This window comes from Lissotriton vulgaris, chromosome 7, assembly GCF_964263255.1.
Source record: "Lissotriton vulgaris chromosome 7, aLisVul1.2, whole genome shotgun sequence".
Taxonomy (NCBI): Eukaryota; Metazoa; Chordata; class Amphibia; order Caudata; family Salamandridae; genus Lissotriton; species Lissotriton vulgaris.
In genome coordinates, this window is record NC_141695.1 from 855599431 (window position 1) to 855614004 (window position 14574).

A 14574-nucleotide genomic window follows, 5' to 3' on the forward strand; every position below is an offset into this window, starting at 1 on the left:
GAACTGAGTCCTTTTCTTTATTGTTCCTGGGGTACAAGCGCTGGCCACACCATACTTACCACAGGTGAGTAGCAAATGTATATCAAGTCAAGAGGAAGGGTAATAACCTTGAGGGAAGGTTGAAGCGATGTTTGTACAAGCAATTAGGACCGGTGCCTCAAAGAAACCTCTGCCTGTGATATGTGTGGCGGCTCTGGTGTACCTCTTGTAGCAGAATGGATGTTGCTGTGTTCTATTCGTTGCAGCTTTCCAGGTCTGGGAAGAAGCCATCAATGTGTGTACATTTGCAAAGTGCATGAGAGGGGAGGTTTGCTGGCTTGTTGCATATGTTTTTATTAGTTTTACACCTAGCTAAGTTTTCAGGGCCTAGCTGGTATTTTCATTTAGATTTCGAGGCTGTGTTGGCACCTCTCCTTGAGCCTGTTGTTAAGGGGTTGCAAATTCTACATACGCAGCCCACGTGAGGGCATTGGTGCTATGGTGACGGATACCTTTTTGAAATATTGTTCTTCATCTTCGTCTTGGACCTTTGTTTTACCTACAATTTTTAACACATTTCATGAGTCTACAGAGATTGTTCTTCAGGGTATTCAGTCAAAGTGTCTAGTTGGCAATGTCGACTTACACTGAGTTTTAAATATTGTGACAGAAATATCGATAGCAAGAATATTGTGTTCAAGAATATCGACTTTGAGGTAAAAAATATCGATTTTTAAAAATATAGAAGTCATTAACATTGTTTGCAAAAATATAGTTTTTTACAATATCGATTATTTAAAATTAGTCTTATGTATTTTAGTATATATTTTAAATGTATATGATGTATTTTTTGTAAACGTATTGCTTATGTTTTTTAATATATGTGTTACATTTTTAGTAGTTTTAAATTTTATTTTAATTAAATTGTGCATTTTTTAGTTCCGTCGCGGGTTTATAGGAGAATAGGGTGGGAAGTAATTTAATTATAATACATTGATGAATATTTTGTATTTATTAATATTTATTTAATTGAGATTTTATAATGCTTATTGGGTTTTTGTTTTTTGGGGGGTACATTTTAGGTGCAGGTTGTGGAGTTTATAGGGGTAAAGGGTGTGTAGTAATTTATTTGTAATTAACTAATAATTAGTTGTTAATTAATATTAATTAAATGACAATTAATTATGGTAATTGTGTAATCAATTTTAGATGCGGGTTGTGGGGTTTATAGGGGTAAAGGGTGGCAAGTAATTTATTTTTAATCAATTCATAATTAATTGTCAATTAATACTAATGAATTGACAATTAAAAATAGAAATTTTACTTACTTTATAATTAGTTGTTAAATACTATTAGTTATTTAATAGATTCTATTTTGAAATGTGTAATTACTTTTTTTACAGTTTAACTGTTGCACTCACTGGAGTGGGAATAGTAATTTTTACCCCTCCACTATCCAACACTTTCCCTATTGGTCCATTGACTGGAGTGGTAATAGTAAATTGTATCCCTCTGCTATCCAACACTTTCCCTACTGTTGCACTCACTGGAGGGGGAATAGGAATGTGTACCCCTCTCCCGGCTATTCAACACCTTCCCTACTGTTGCACTCATTGGAGTGGGATTAGTAATTATTACCCCTATGGTATCCAACACTTTCCCTACTTTTGCACTGATTGAAGTGGGAAATTTAAGTTTAAAGATTTGTAAATAGTTTAATGTTTTAATTTATAATAGAATGTTTAAAAAAAAGATGTTATGGTATTGGTATATGTATATATATATATATATATATATATATATATGTATTGGTTAAATTGTTATATAATAAGATGTTATGGTATTGGTATATGTATATATATATATATGTATTGGTTAAATTGGTATATAATTTAAAATTTATAAAATACATTAAAATTATTATCTTAATAATTTTTTTGAAGTGAATATATATATATATATATATATTAATTATTATATATGTGTGTTTAACTTTTTTTAAATTAGGTTTATTTGTTATATTTGTCCAAATGTATATTAAATTTAATTTTATTTTGTTTAATCAATTTTATTCTTTAGTATAATTAATAGTTCTTATATTTTATATATATTTCACAACTATATTTATGACTGATATTTGTTTCCGATATTTTTGTACTTACCATTATAAGTATAGGATGTAGATATTTTTTACATTGATATTTTGGCCACAATATTTTTTGTATGGGGATATTTTCGGTGTCGATATTTTGTCAGTGTACCGTTCTTCGGGCCTTTTACCAGGGACAGCTTCTCCAAAGAGGAACATATGCATATGTCGGATCTGCAAAAGGCTGTAAACATCTACCTCTTTATATATATTGTTCTATTGATGCAGTACTTTCTGAAGGGATTTAGAGGTTTCCAAGACTTACTTTCATGCTCAGAACTTCTTTGCCTGTAACATTCAAGCCAAGACAAAGAGCAGTAGTATCACAGACTAAAGTCTAAAGTTTTCTGTTGCTAGAAAGGCGGGTAGAATCATGAGCAAATGGAGAGATTGCCAAAGCCTTCTACGGATCTAAAGGTTGTTAGTTTCATGGGCAGATATCCAATCTTTTATTACTGGAAAGGTTGATAGCATCAAAGATGGACAGAGTTCCGAAGAGTGCTATTGATAGAGAGGTTTGCTGCATCATGGACAGATGGAGAGATGTCAACAGTCTTCTATTGCTAGAAAGGGTGGTAGCATTCTGGACAGATGGGCAGATTTCAAATGTCTTCTGTTGATAGAGCGATTGGTGTATAGTGGAAAGATTTCCAATGTCTTCTATTGATAGGGAGGTTGGTAGTATCATGGGCAGATGGAGAGATAGCCAAAGACTTCTATTAATATAGAACAGTTGATTGCATGAAGGCCAGACAAAGAGATGTCCACGGTCTTCTATTGCTAAAGAGAATGGTATCATCATGGGTAGAATTCCAATGTCTTCGACTGATAGGGGCTGGTTGTATGATGGACAGATATCCAACCTCTTCTATTGATAGGAAGGTTGGTAGCATTATGGGCCGATGGAGAGATATCCAAAGCCTTCTATTGATAGAGCAATTGGTAGCATCATGGACAGATGGGCAGAATCCACTATTGACTGAGAGGGTGGTAGTATCATGGGCAGGTTTCAAAAGTCGTCTATTGATAGAAGTGTTGATAGAATGAGGGACAGATTTTTAGGATCTGAGATGTCAATAGTTGTATTTTTTTTTTGATAGAAAGGATGATAGCATCATAACTGTTATTAACAGTCTTATATTGATAAAGAATGCAGGAGGGCTTTCAAGGTCCTCATTATGAGTGGCCCCTCGTTCCAGACTTGGTTGAAAACTGATGTTTTTGTTTGTATTGTGATTCCATGGAGTGCAGTATTACTACATGTGGTGCTGCCAGGTATGTTAATACAACATGGGTTTCCAGATTCATATGCCCCTGTTAAAACGGGTGAATATTTGGACAGAAATAGGGCTGAAATACTCAGCTTACATGCAGAAATGGGCCCATAAGAGATAAACCTGTGACTCCCAGGTTGGTACCACTGATAGCTATAGCAGCCTTAAAACTGGGGGCCTCATTAATGAGGTTTTGGCACAGGGCAGCACTGCAAGGAATCTTGTTGCACTGCCCTGCATCAAAAGAAAAGGGCAAGAATGTGAAGTATCTATAAGATATGGCACATTCCTGTCCTTTTCCCCAGCACTGGTGCACAATGGGCAGCCAAGTGCCAATGCAGGCACCCTTGCGCCATGGTGCAAGGGTGTCTGCATTGCGGGGATGATTGCTTTTGTGCAGGAAGGGACACCTTTCTGCACAAAAATCAATCAATTCAGGTGATTTCCTTTTTCTATGTGTGCTGCAGAACACTGCACACATAGCAACAGGAAAAAGGAGAAATTAATCCGTTTCTCCTCATTGCGCCTCCCTAATGCCACCTCTTGGATGGCGTTAGAATCTGACGCAATTCCCAGGTTTATGATTCCTTGTAATGCTTCAGATTCCATGGGTGTTACGTGGGAACACCCACGGCAACACCCCTTGGAACACTCTTTCATGCATTGTTCTGCAGTGAAAAGAACACACATTTACAAGCAGCGGCGGCTTCTCCTCTATGGTGGAGGAGGCATCACCCCTCAAAAAAAGGCAAGAAAGTAAAAATAAAACGAGAATGCACACTTGCTTTATTTTTACTTTCCTGCGGAGTGTTGGGGTGGGATCTGGGGGAGTGACAAGCACTGAGGTGTGTGTTAGTGCCTTATGAAGGCCAAACCCCGAAACAGGGCCGTGTCACGTTCCTGGCCTCCAGCAATTTCTGGCAACAATTAATATGTCAAGAAAACTCCGGTGATTGATGTTCTTCCAGGCGATCAGAGTTTTGTCTAGTGGAAGTTTTGTCTCGTGGAAGTTTTGATTAATGGTAAGGTAGTGCGGAGGATTATTATGCTGCAAAGAACATGTATCATGCAGATCACAAAGTGAATATAATGTAAAGAGGTCAGTGGGTTACTGCTTTTGTCAGAGACTTACTTTTGTTAGTTGCATTTTACAGTGAGCTATTAACTGTTAAAGAACTGTGTGCAGACTACAAGATATAGATTAGAGCGTATGAATTTTTTCCCCAGACTTTCATTATACTAATGTTGCAAAAAGGGCTCATTTGGGTACACTTCAGTTATTGGTATTGAAGACAGCCCCAAACCATTAAGTTACATTTTAAATTCATAGTTTGTGCTTCTCCAGACTAAGTATGGGTGAAATTTGCGAATTCGTGGTCCGCGAATTCGTGCGAAATTGTAAAAAAAGTCCTTGAGTTTGCGGATTTTTCCCGCAAACTCGCGTTTTTTTGTGTCATTTGCACAAATATGTGACCACGTGTGCCTGTAACTTTGCCAGCGCACCAAAAGGCGCCGAGGTCCCTTGAGTGAGCTGGCCATTATAGTGGGGATGGGCGGGAAGACGTTTCATACAGATAGTGTGTGGTGGATGGGGCCAAACGAGTGGGCCTTCTATGCGAGTTCACATGTATCTTGTTTATAAAGGGGCAGAGACCGAGCAGAGCAGCAGATGAGGAGAAAGAAGCCTCCTGGTCACTGGAGCTACACGGGCATGGCACTCGGGAAACTCATGGATGCAAAAATACGTTTGGCACAGGACCCCAGAATCCTTCAGATGTCCAAGATAGCTCTGCTGCATGTGTTGGTACAAAGCCATTCTGATCCTGCTCAGTGGGTTCAGGTGCATGCAGCTGCTGCTGCTGGACAATGTCCCATCTCATACTAAACTGCCCCGTACAGGCATATGCTGGCACTGGGCAGTAGGGTGCAGTGGCATGCGGGTGCTCCACGCCTGGTGCATGCGCATACCGGTGCCAGGGGGGACACGTGTTTATTGGTGCTGTGTAGCAAGTTATGACTTTACATTTTGACTGCACCAGATGGTGGTACTACCTACACGGATCAGGAACATCCAGGCACCAGACTTTATGGTGCAAGAGCATAATGGTGCTGTGCGGTACGGATATATATGTACGGGGGCAGGGGGACACTTAGCACAATGTGTGCTCACACCCAGAGGGCTCCCAGGCAATTGAGCACAAATGATTTTCACACTGAGAGGGCTCCAGGTCAGTTCAGCAGCACGGAAGCTCACACCCACTGGGCCCCAGGGCAGTTCAGTAGCGCAGGGGCTCACAACCCCTGGGCAGCTCAGCAGCACAGGGGCTCACACCCACAGGGCTCCTGGGCAGTTTAGCAGCGATACCCTCTGGTTCACCACTGCCACCCTCTGGTTCATCACTGCCACCCTCTGGTTCACCACTGCCACCCTCTGGTTCATCACTGCCACCCTCTGGTTCACCACTGCCACCCTCTGGTTTAGCACTGTCACCCTCTGGTTCATCACTGTCACCCTCTGGTTCATCACTGCCGCCCTCTGGTTCATCACAGCACCCTCTGGTTCACCACTGCCACCCTCTGGTTCACCAGTGCCACCCTCTGGTTCACCACTGACACCCTCTGGTTCACCCCTGCCACCATCTGGTTCATCACAGCACCCTCTGGTTCGCCACTGTCACCCTCTGGTTCACCACTGTCACCCTCTGGTTCATCACTGCCACCCTCTGGTTCATCACTGTCACCCTCTGGTTCACCACTGCCACCCTCTGGTTCACCACTGCCACCCTCTGGTTCACCACTACCACCCTCTGGTTCACCCCTGCCACCATCTGGTTCATCACTGCCACCCTCTGGTTCATCACTGCCACCCTCTGGTTCACCACTGCCACCCTCTGGTTCATCACAGCACCCTCTGGATCACCACTGCCACCCTCTGGTTCACCACTGACACCCTCTGGTTCACCACTGCCACGCTCTGGTTCATCACTGCCACCCTCTGGATCACCACTGCCACCCTCTGGTTCATCACTGTCACCCTCTGGTTCATCACTGCCACCCTCTGCTTCATCACAGCACCCTCTGGTTCACCACTGCCACCCTCTGGTTCACCACTGCCACCCTCTGGTTCATCACAGCATCCTCTGGTTCACAACTGCACCTTCTGGGTCATCACAGCACCCTCTGCTTCACTACTGTAGATTATGGGGAGAAAGCACACCTGCCCAGCCTCAACAGCTTCAAGTCCAGCACCTGCTTCCTTATCTGTAAGTGCTTCCTGTTGTGGTTTAATTTTTGTGACAGCCTGGAGCATTGTGTCATACTTGTAACTATTCTGAGACCCTGCTTCGAGGGTCAGAGAATAGTTGCAAGTAGGCAACAACTCTGGAGGCGCCGCTCAGGAAGCGCTTACAGGGTTACAGCAGGTGCCCAAGTTGAAGTTAATAGTTTTGTAACCATTTTGTAAATGGTTACAAAGAAATTAGCTTCAACTTGGGCACCTGCTGTAACCCTATAAGTGCATCATGTACTTCAGTTTTTGAAAATCCATCCCGAATGCGATTTCGCGGATTTTCCTGCAATTTCGCGAGGTTCTCGGACCGCGAAATTGCAGAAAATCCGCAAATTCTGCGAACGGAACAGATTTTAGGCCCATGCTTACTCCAGACCAAGTACTCTTCAATTATAGTGCATACCTTTATGGATAATATGTGAATCCACCCCTTGTGGTCCTCTGTCTTATGTAACATGTCCTATACACTTATTTACACACCTATGATTGATAGTCTCTGTGTAATGTGTGTTATGTAAAGTGCTCTGACACCCTTCACTTTTATGACTGACGCTATAAAATTAATTAAATGCATCTGAGAGACAGTGCTTATAGAGACTGATAAAGGGTGGTGGGAAGGGAATCCGTGGTGAAGGTGGTAATTGGGGGGTACCAGAAAATATTGTCACACTGGGCACCACCAGTGCTAAAGCCGGCCCTGCCCCGAAACCGGTCTCAGGGTGCTTGTTTCCGGTCCAGGGAGGACCTGGCTTGGCAGTTCGGGCTGGACTGTTCCTATGAGGCACATGGTCAAGACTGATTTGAATATGGATGGGTCTAAACTGAGGTGGCGAAGTGAGCAAAAGAACAATGGATTTCACCCAGGTCTCATGACTGGGGGTGAATGTTTGATTTGCTCTGAATTCCATCCATCATCTGTGCGTCTTTTGATTTCGCGCCTTAAGTGCTCCGGGTATGCCCAGATGTGGGTCCGGGGATCACTGTGACACTGGATGCAAGCTAGCATAGCTGATGAGGGTGTTGTGTGGCGTTTGGAGCTCCGACTGAATTTTCCCCGATTCATGCCCTTATATAGGTACAACTCACATTTCCCTCATATGTAGGCATAGAAATCAATCCATTATTTAGGCATAGACCATGCGACCCAAATACAGGCATGACTACTTCCGCCCATACCAAACGTCACAACGATTTCTTGGAAAATTGGCTTAAGCAGTTAGGGAAATTCCCCTTGCTTGAATATTGATTTGTCCAAGAACTCATGTACTTTGCAAAGCACAACTTTTCCCTAGGGGTTCTTTCCTGACGTTCATATGCCCGAATTTACGTCAAACTATGGTATTCCTAAACACCTTCAAGGTATAAATATACCTTCACTTCCTATGGCAAACTACGGTGGTTCGGAGCAGTTCGACTATCTACCTTCCTGACGCAGCTCGCTACAGCAAGTGCCGAAGGAAGCTGACCCTCCAGTTGAAGCACTGATCAAGAGGCTACCCTTCTCTTACCGAGAATTCAGTTCCAGTGTTTCCAAGCTCCCCTTTTGGATACCAGACCTCCTTCATTCTAACTAAGGTAAGGACCTGATTAGAATCTAGAGAAACCTTTGGTAGATTCTTGGCAAAAACAACTAAACCTATGCTACACAATACTTACTTCTTCCCGCGTACTATACTTTGGTTAGGTACATTGGGGTAGGCGTATTTAGAAGCACCAGTTGAGTATTTTAGTCAATGTTATTTATGTATGTATTTTTATATGGCTTAGAAAACATACAATGCTTTTACAGTATTATTTTATAATACTATTCTCGCTGTACGCATTATACTTTGCAGTCTATTTAACGACTGTAGCAGTTCACTTCTCTTGTATGAGAAATAAGACTGTTCAATAAACCTTTTTATTGAAAACACCCGTCTCTCTATTTCTCTATAACTCTGTTGAAACGAAGCATGCACAATTGACTGAGTGAAATACTTATCTATTGTTTCTGCGACTCTGAGAGATATATTTCTTATTCTTGGGAAACAAAGTTGTCATGTTTATGTGGTTGTCAGAAACTAATCCCTTCTTGTGAATTCGAGAAAGTTTCTAGTGACCTCTGAGCTAGCTGGCACTTACTATTAAGTTTAGTTTATTCAATAGAGATCTAGTCGACCTTAGTCCTACGTCTAATCTATAGGATATATTATTCCAATGTGCTGAGCCTATTGGGAATATAAGAACTACACAACAAGGGGTGATGCCCTGAAACCATTTTGAGCAAATGTATTCTCAAACAAGCATTGGAAATGCAATAGGTCTCGCATTGGAAAAGTTGGAGCTATTGGTCTTGTAAATTACTTTTTTTTTAATTTATGTGTTGTTTTTGAAAATAGCTAAATTAATAGCTTTGTCATTTACAATGCCAATAGTTATAACTTTTGCAAATGTGACACCTATAGCTTTGTAATGCAACATGCTCAGCAGCGGAAGTGCGTTTTGGTGTCTAGCTTCCGGCGTGTGCGGCTGTCAGTTGAGCCGCGGCGGTAGAAACAGCGGCTGGTTTGAAATGTCCGGGAGTACCCGGAGCAATGAACTTCTCCGAGCTCTTCAAACTCTCTGGGCAGCTTGGAGCATTCTCCCCCAACGGGAAGTATCTGGTAAGTGGGGCGTCCATCCTTCTAAGGGTAGAAGGCAGTGTTAGAGGAGTGTGAGTACTTTACCATTAACAGTGGAAACATGATTTCTGCGACCACTGCCTCGATAGCAGTGCTTAGCAAAGAGGCAAGTGGAGGCAAACGACAAAGGGAGAAGAGTACACTGACGAAGGAGCCTCACAACGGCTAGTAAAAACAACGCAGCCTTCTAACGTCGCATATAGTTAACAGTTCTTGAGGGCGCAATAGATAGCTGAAGAATGTCATACCCGAGAAGGAACAGGAAGGATTCCAGCAACGGATGGTGGGTTTTAGGGTGGCTGTGCAGGTGGCGTTTTCAAGTCGCCGAGGGAGAAGATGAAAAGGGGGGGGGGAGTGCCCTGGAGAGAAAGGAACAGTGCCAGATGTTATATGAGGATTAGAGAAGGGTAGGGGGAGGTGGTTGGGGAGTACAGCAGAGGTGGAGCCTGCTTTACAGAAGTGTTGCGCATCACGGAAGAGAGGAAAAGAATGTGAAAAAAACAGAAGCCCCGATTTACCGGCTGTGAACAGTACGTCGACAGAAGTGACGACTGTCTCCGACATTTCCTTAATCTTACATTATTCCAACTGACTGTAATATCTATCAAATATAGTTTCTCATATTAAAAATTCTCGATTAGTGTTCTAAGAGAGAGGGACCATGGGAACACTTCAGTGCAAGTTTACATTCTCCGAGACTACGCACATATAGTCAATTGGCATTAGTGCTTAGTCAAATTAATTCTTAAGCACGGAGTCAGAACTTGTTACTGTTGTCTAGGACATTGTGCCCAACTTGTGTCTGGCTATATTTGCAACATACGATTCAGTGTATTTTTGTGTTCTGTGCTTACACTAACAAGGGCAGCATCACTGGAGCACCACTATGTACACTGACGAAGGAGCCTCACAACGGCTAGTAAAAACAACGCAGCCTTCTAACGTCGCATATAGTTAACAGTTCTTGAGGGCGCAATAGATAGCTGAAGAATGTCATACCCGAGAAGGAACAGGAAGGATTCCAGCAACGGATTGTGGGTTTTAGGGTGGCTGTGCAGGTGGCGTTTTCAAGTCGCCGAGGGAGAAGATGGAAAGGGGGGGGGGAGTGCCCTGGAGAGAAAGGAACAGTGCCAGATGTTATATGAGGATTAGAGAAGGGTAGGGGGAGGTGGTTGGGGAATACAGCAGAGGTGGAGCCTGCTTTACAGAAGTGTTGCGCATCACGGAAGAGAGGAAAAGAATGTGAAAAAAACAGAAGCCCCGATTTACCGGCTGTGAACAGTACGTCGACAGAAGTGACGACTGTCTCCGACATTTCCTTAATCTTACATTATTCCAACTGACTGTAATATCTATCAAATATAGTTTCTCATATTAAAAATTCTCGATTAGTGTTCTAAGAGAGAGGGACCATGGGAACACTTCAGTGCAAGTTTACATTCTCCGAGACTACGCACATATAGTCAATTGGCATTAGTGCTTAGTCAAATTAATTCTTAAGCACGGAGTCAGAACTTGTTACTGTTGTCTAGGACATTGTGCCCAACTTGTGTCTGGCTATATTTGCAACATACGATTCAGTGTATTTTTGTGTTCTGTGCTTACACTAACAAGGGCAGCATCACTGGAGCACCACTATGTACACTGACGAAGGAGCCTCACAACGGCTAGTAAAAACAACGCAGCCTTCTAACGTCGCATATAGTTAACAGTTCTTGAGGGCGCAATAGATAGCTGAAGAATGTCATACCCGAGAAGGAACAGGAAGGATTCCAGCAACGGATGGTGGGTTTTAGGGTGGCTGTGCAGGTGGCGTTTTCAAGTCGCCGAGGGAGAAGATGAAAAGGGGGGGAGGGGGAGTGCCCTGGAGAGAAAGGAACAGTGCCAGATGTTATATGAGGATTAGAGAAGGGTAGGGGGAGGTGGTTGGGGAATACAGCAGAGGTGGAGCCTGCTTTACAGAAGTGTTGCGCATCACGGAAGAGAGGAAAAGAATGTGAAAAAAACAGAAGCCCCGATTTACCGGCTGTGAACAGTACGTCGACAGAAGTGACGACTGCCTCCGACATTTCCTTAATCTTACATTATTCCAACTGACTGTAATATCTATCAAATATAGTTTCTCATATTAAAAATTCTCGATTAGTGTTCTAAGAGAAAGGGACCATGGGAACACTTCAGTGCAAGTTTACATTCTCCGAGACTACGCACATATAGTCAATTGGCATTAGTGCTTAGTCAAATTAATTCTTAAGCACGGAGTCAGAACTTGTTACTGTTGTCTAGGACATTGTGCCCAACTTGTGTCTGGCTATATTTGCAACATACAATTCAGTGTATTTTTGTGTTCTGTGCTTACACTAACAAGGGCAGCATCACTGGAGCACCACTATGTACACTGACGAAGGAGCCTCACAACGGCTAGTAAAAACAACGCAGCCTTCTAACGTCGCATATAGTTAACAGTTCTTGAGGGCGCAATAGATAGCTGAAGAATGTCATACCCGAGAAGGAACAGGAAGGATTCCAGCAACGGATGGTGGGTTTTAGGGTGGCTGTGCAGGTGGCGTTTTCAAGTCGCCGAGGGAGAAGATGAAAAGGGGGGGAGGGGGAGTGCCCTGGAGAGAAAGGAACAGTGCCAGATGTTATATGAGGATTAGAGAAGGGTAGGGGGAGGTGGTTGGGGAATACAGCAGAGGTGGAGCCTGCTTTACAGAAGTGTTGCGCATCACGGAAGAGAGGAAAAGAATGTGAAAAAAACAGAAGCCCCGATTTACCGGCTGTGAACAGTACGTCGACAGAAGTGACGACTGTCTCCGACATTTCCTTAATCTTACATTATTCCAACTGACTGTAATATCTATCAAATATAGTTTCTCATATTAAAAATTCTCGATTAGTGTTCTAAGAGAGAGGGACCATGGGAACACTTCAGTGCAAGTTTACATTCTCCGAGACTACGCACATATAGTCAATTGGCATTAGTGCTTAGTGAATTAATTCTTAAGCACGGAGTCAGAACTTGTTACTGTTGTCTAGGACATTGTGCCCAACTTGTGTCTGGCTATATTTGCAACATACGATTCAGTGTATTTTTGTGTTCTGTGCTTACACTAACAAGGGCAGCATCACTGGAGCACCACTATGTACACTGACGAAGGAGCCTCACAACGGCTAGTAAAAACAACGCAGCCTTCTAACGTCGCATATAGTTAACAGTTCTTGAGGGCGCAATAGATAGCTGAAGAATGTCATACCCGAGAAGGAACAGGAAGGATTCCAGCAACGGATGGTGGGTTTTAGGGTGGCTGTGCAGGTGGCGTTTTCAAGTCGCCGAGGGAGAAGATGAAAAGGGGGGGGGGGAGTGCCCTGGAGAGAAAGGAACAGTGCCAGATGTTATATGAGGATTAGAGAAGGGTAGGGGGAGGTGGTTGGGGAATACAGCAGAGGTGGAGCCTGCTTTACAGAAGTGTTGCGCATCACGGAAGAGAGGAAAAGAATGTGAAAAAAACAGAAGCCCCGATTTACCGGCTGTGAACAGTACGTCGACAGAAGTGACGACTGCCTCTGACATTTCCTTAATCTTACATTATTCCAACTGACTGTAATATCTATCAAATATAGTTTCTCATATTAAAAATTCTCGATTAGTGTTCTAAGAGAGAGGGACCATGGGAACACTTCAGTGCAAGTTTACATTCTCCGAGACTAAGCACATATAGTCAATTGGCATTAGTGCTTAGTCAAATTAATTCTTAAGCACGGAGTCAGAACTTGTTACTGTTGTCTAGGACATTGTGCCCAACTTGTGTCTGGATATATTTGCAACATACGATTCAGTGTATTTTTGTGTTCTGTGCTTACACTGACAAGGGCAGCATCACTGGAGCACCACTATGTACACTGACGAAGGAGCCTCACAACGGCTAGTAAAAACAACGCAGCCTTCTAACGTTGCATATAGTTAACAGTTCTTGAGGGCGCAATAGATAGCTGAAGAATGTCATACCCGAGAAGGAACAGGAAGGATTCCAGCAACGGATGGTGGGTTTTAGGGTGGCTGTGCAGGTGGCGTTTTCAAGTCGCCGAGGGAGAAGATGAAAAGGGGGGGAGGGGGAGTGCCCTGGAGAGAAAGGAACAGTGCCAGATGTTATATGAGGATTAGAGAAGGGTAGGGGGAGGTGGTTGGGGAGTACAGCAGAGGTGGAGCCTGCTTTACAGAAGTGTTGCGCATCACGGAAGAGAGGAAAAGAATGTGAAAAAAACAGAAGCCCCGATTTACCGGCTGTGAACAGTACGTCGACAGAAGTGACGACTGTCTCCGACATTTCCTTAATCTTACATTATTCCAACTGACTGTAATATCTATCAAATATAGTTTCTCATATTAAAAATTCTCGATTAGTGTTCTAAGAGAGAGGGACCATAGGAACACTTCAGTGCAAGTTTACATTCTCCGAGACTACGCACATATAGTCAATTGGCATTAGTGTTTAGTCAAATTAATTCTTAAGCACGGAGTCAGAACTTGTTACTGTTGTCTAGGACATTGTGCCCAACTTGTGTCTGGCTATATTTGCAACATACGATTCAGTGTATTTTTGTGTTCTGTGCTTACACTAACAAGGGCAGCATCACTGGAGCACCACTATTTTACACTGACGAAGGAGCCTCACAACGGCTAGTAAAAACAACGCAGCCTTCTAACGTCGCATATAGTTAACAGTTCTTGAGGGCGCAATAGATAGCTGAAGAATGTCATACCCGAGAAGGAACAGGAAGGATTCCAGCAACGGATGGTGGGTTTTAGGGTGGCTGTGCAGGTGGCGTTTTCAAGTCGCTGAGGGAGAAGATGAAAAGGGGGGGAGGGGGAGTGCCCTGGAGAGAAAGGAACAGTGCCAGATGTTATATGAGGATTAGAGAAGGGTAGGGGGAGGTGGTTGGGGAATACAGCAGAGGTGGAGCCTGCTTTACAGAAGTGTTGCGCATCACGGAAGAGAGGAAAAGAATGTGAAAAAAACAGAAGCCCCGATTTACCGGCTGTGAACAGTACGTCGACAGAAGTGACGACTGTCTCCGACATTTCCTTAATCTTACATTATTCCAACTGACTGTAATATCTATCAAATATAGTTTCTCATATTAAAAATTCTCGATTAGTGTTCTAAGAGAGAGGGACCATGGGAACACTTCAGTGCAAGTTTACATTCTCCGAGACTACGC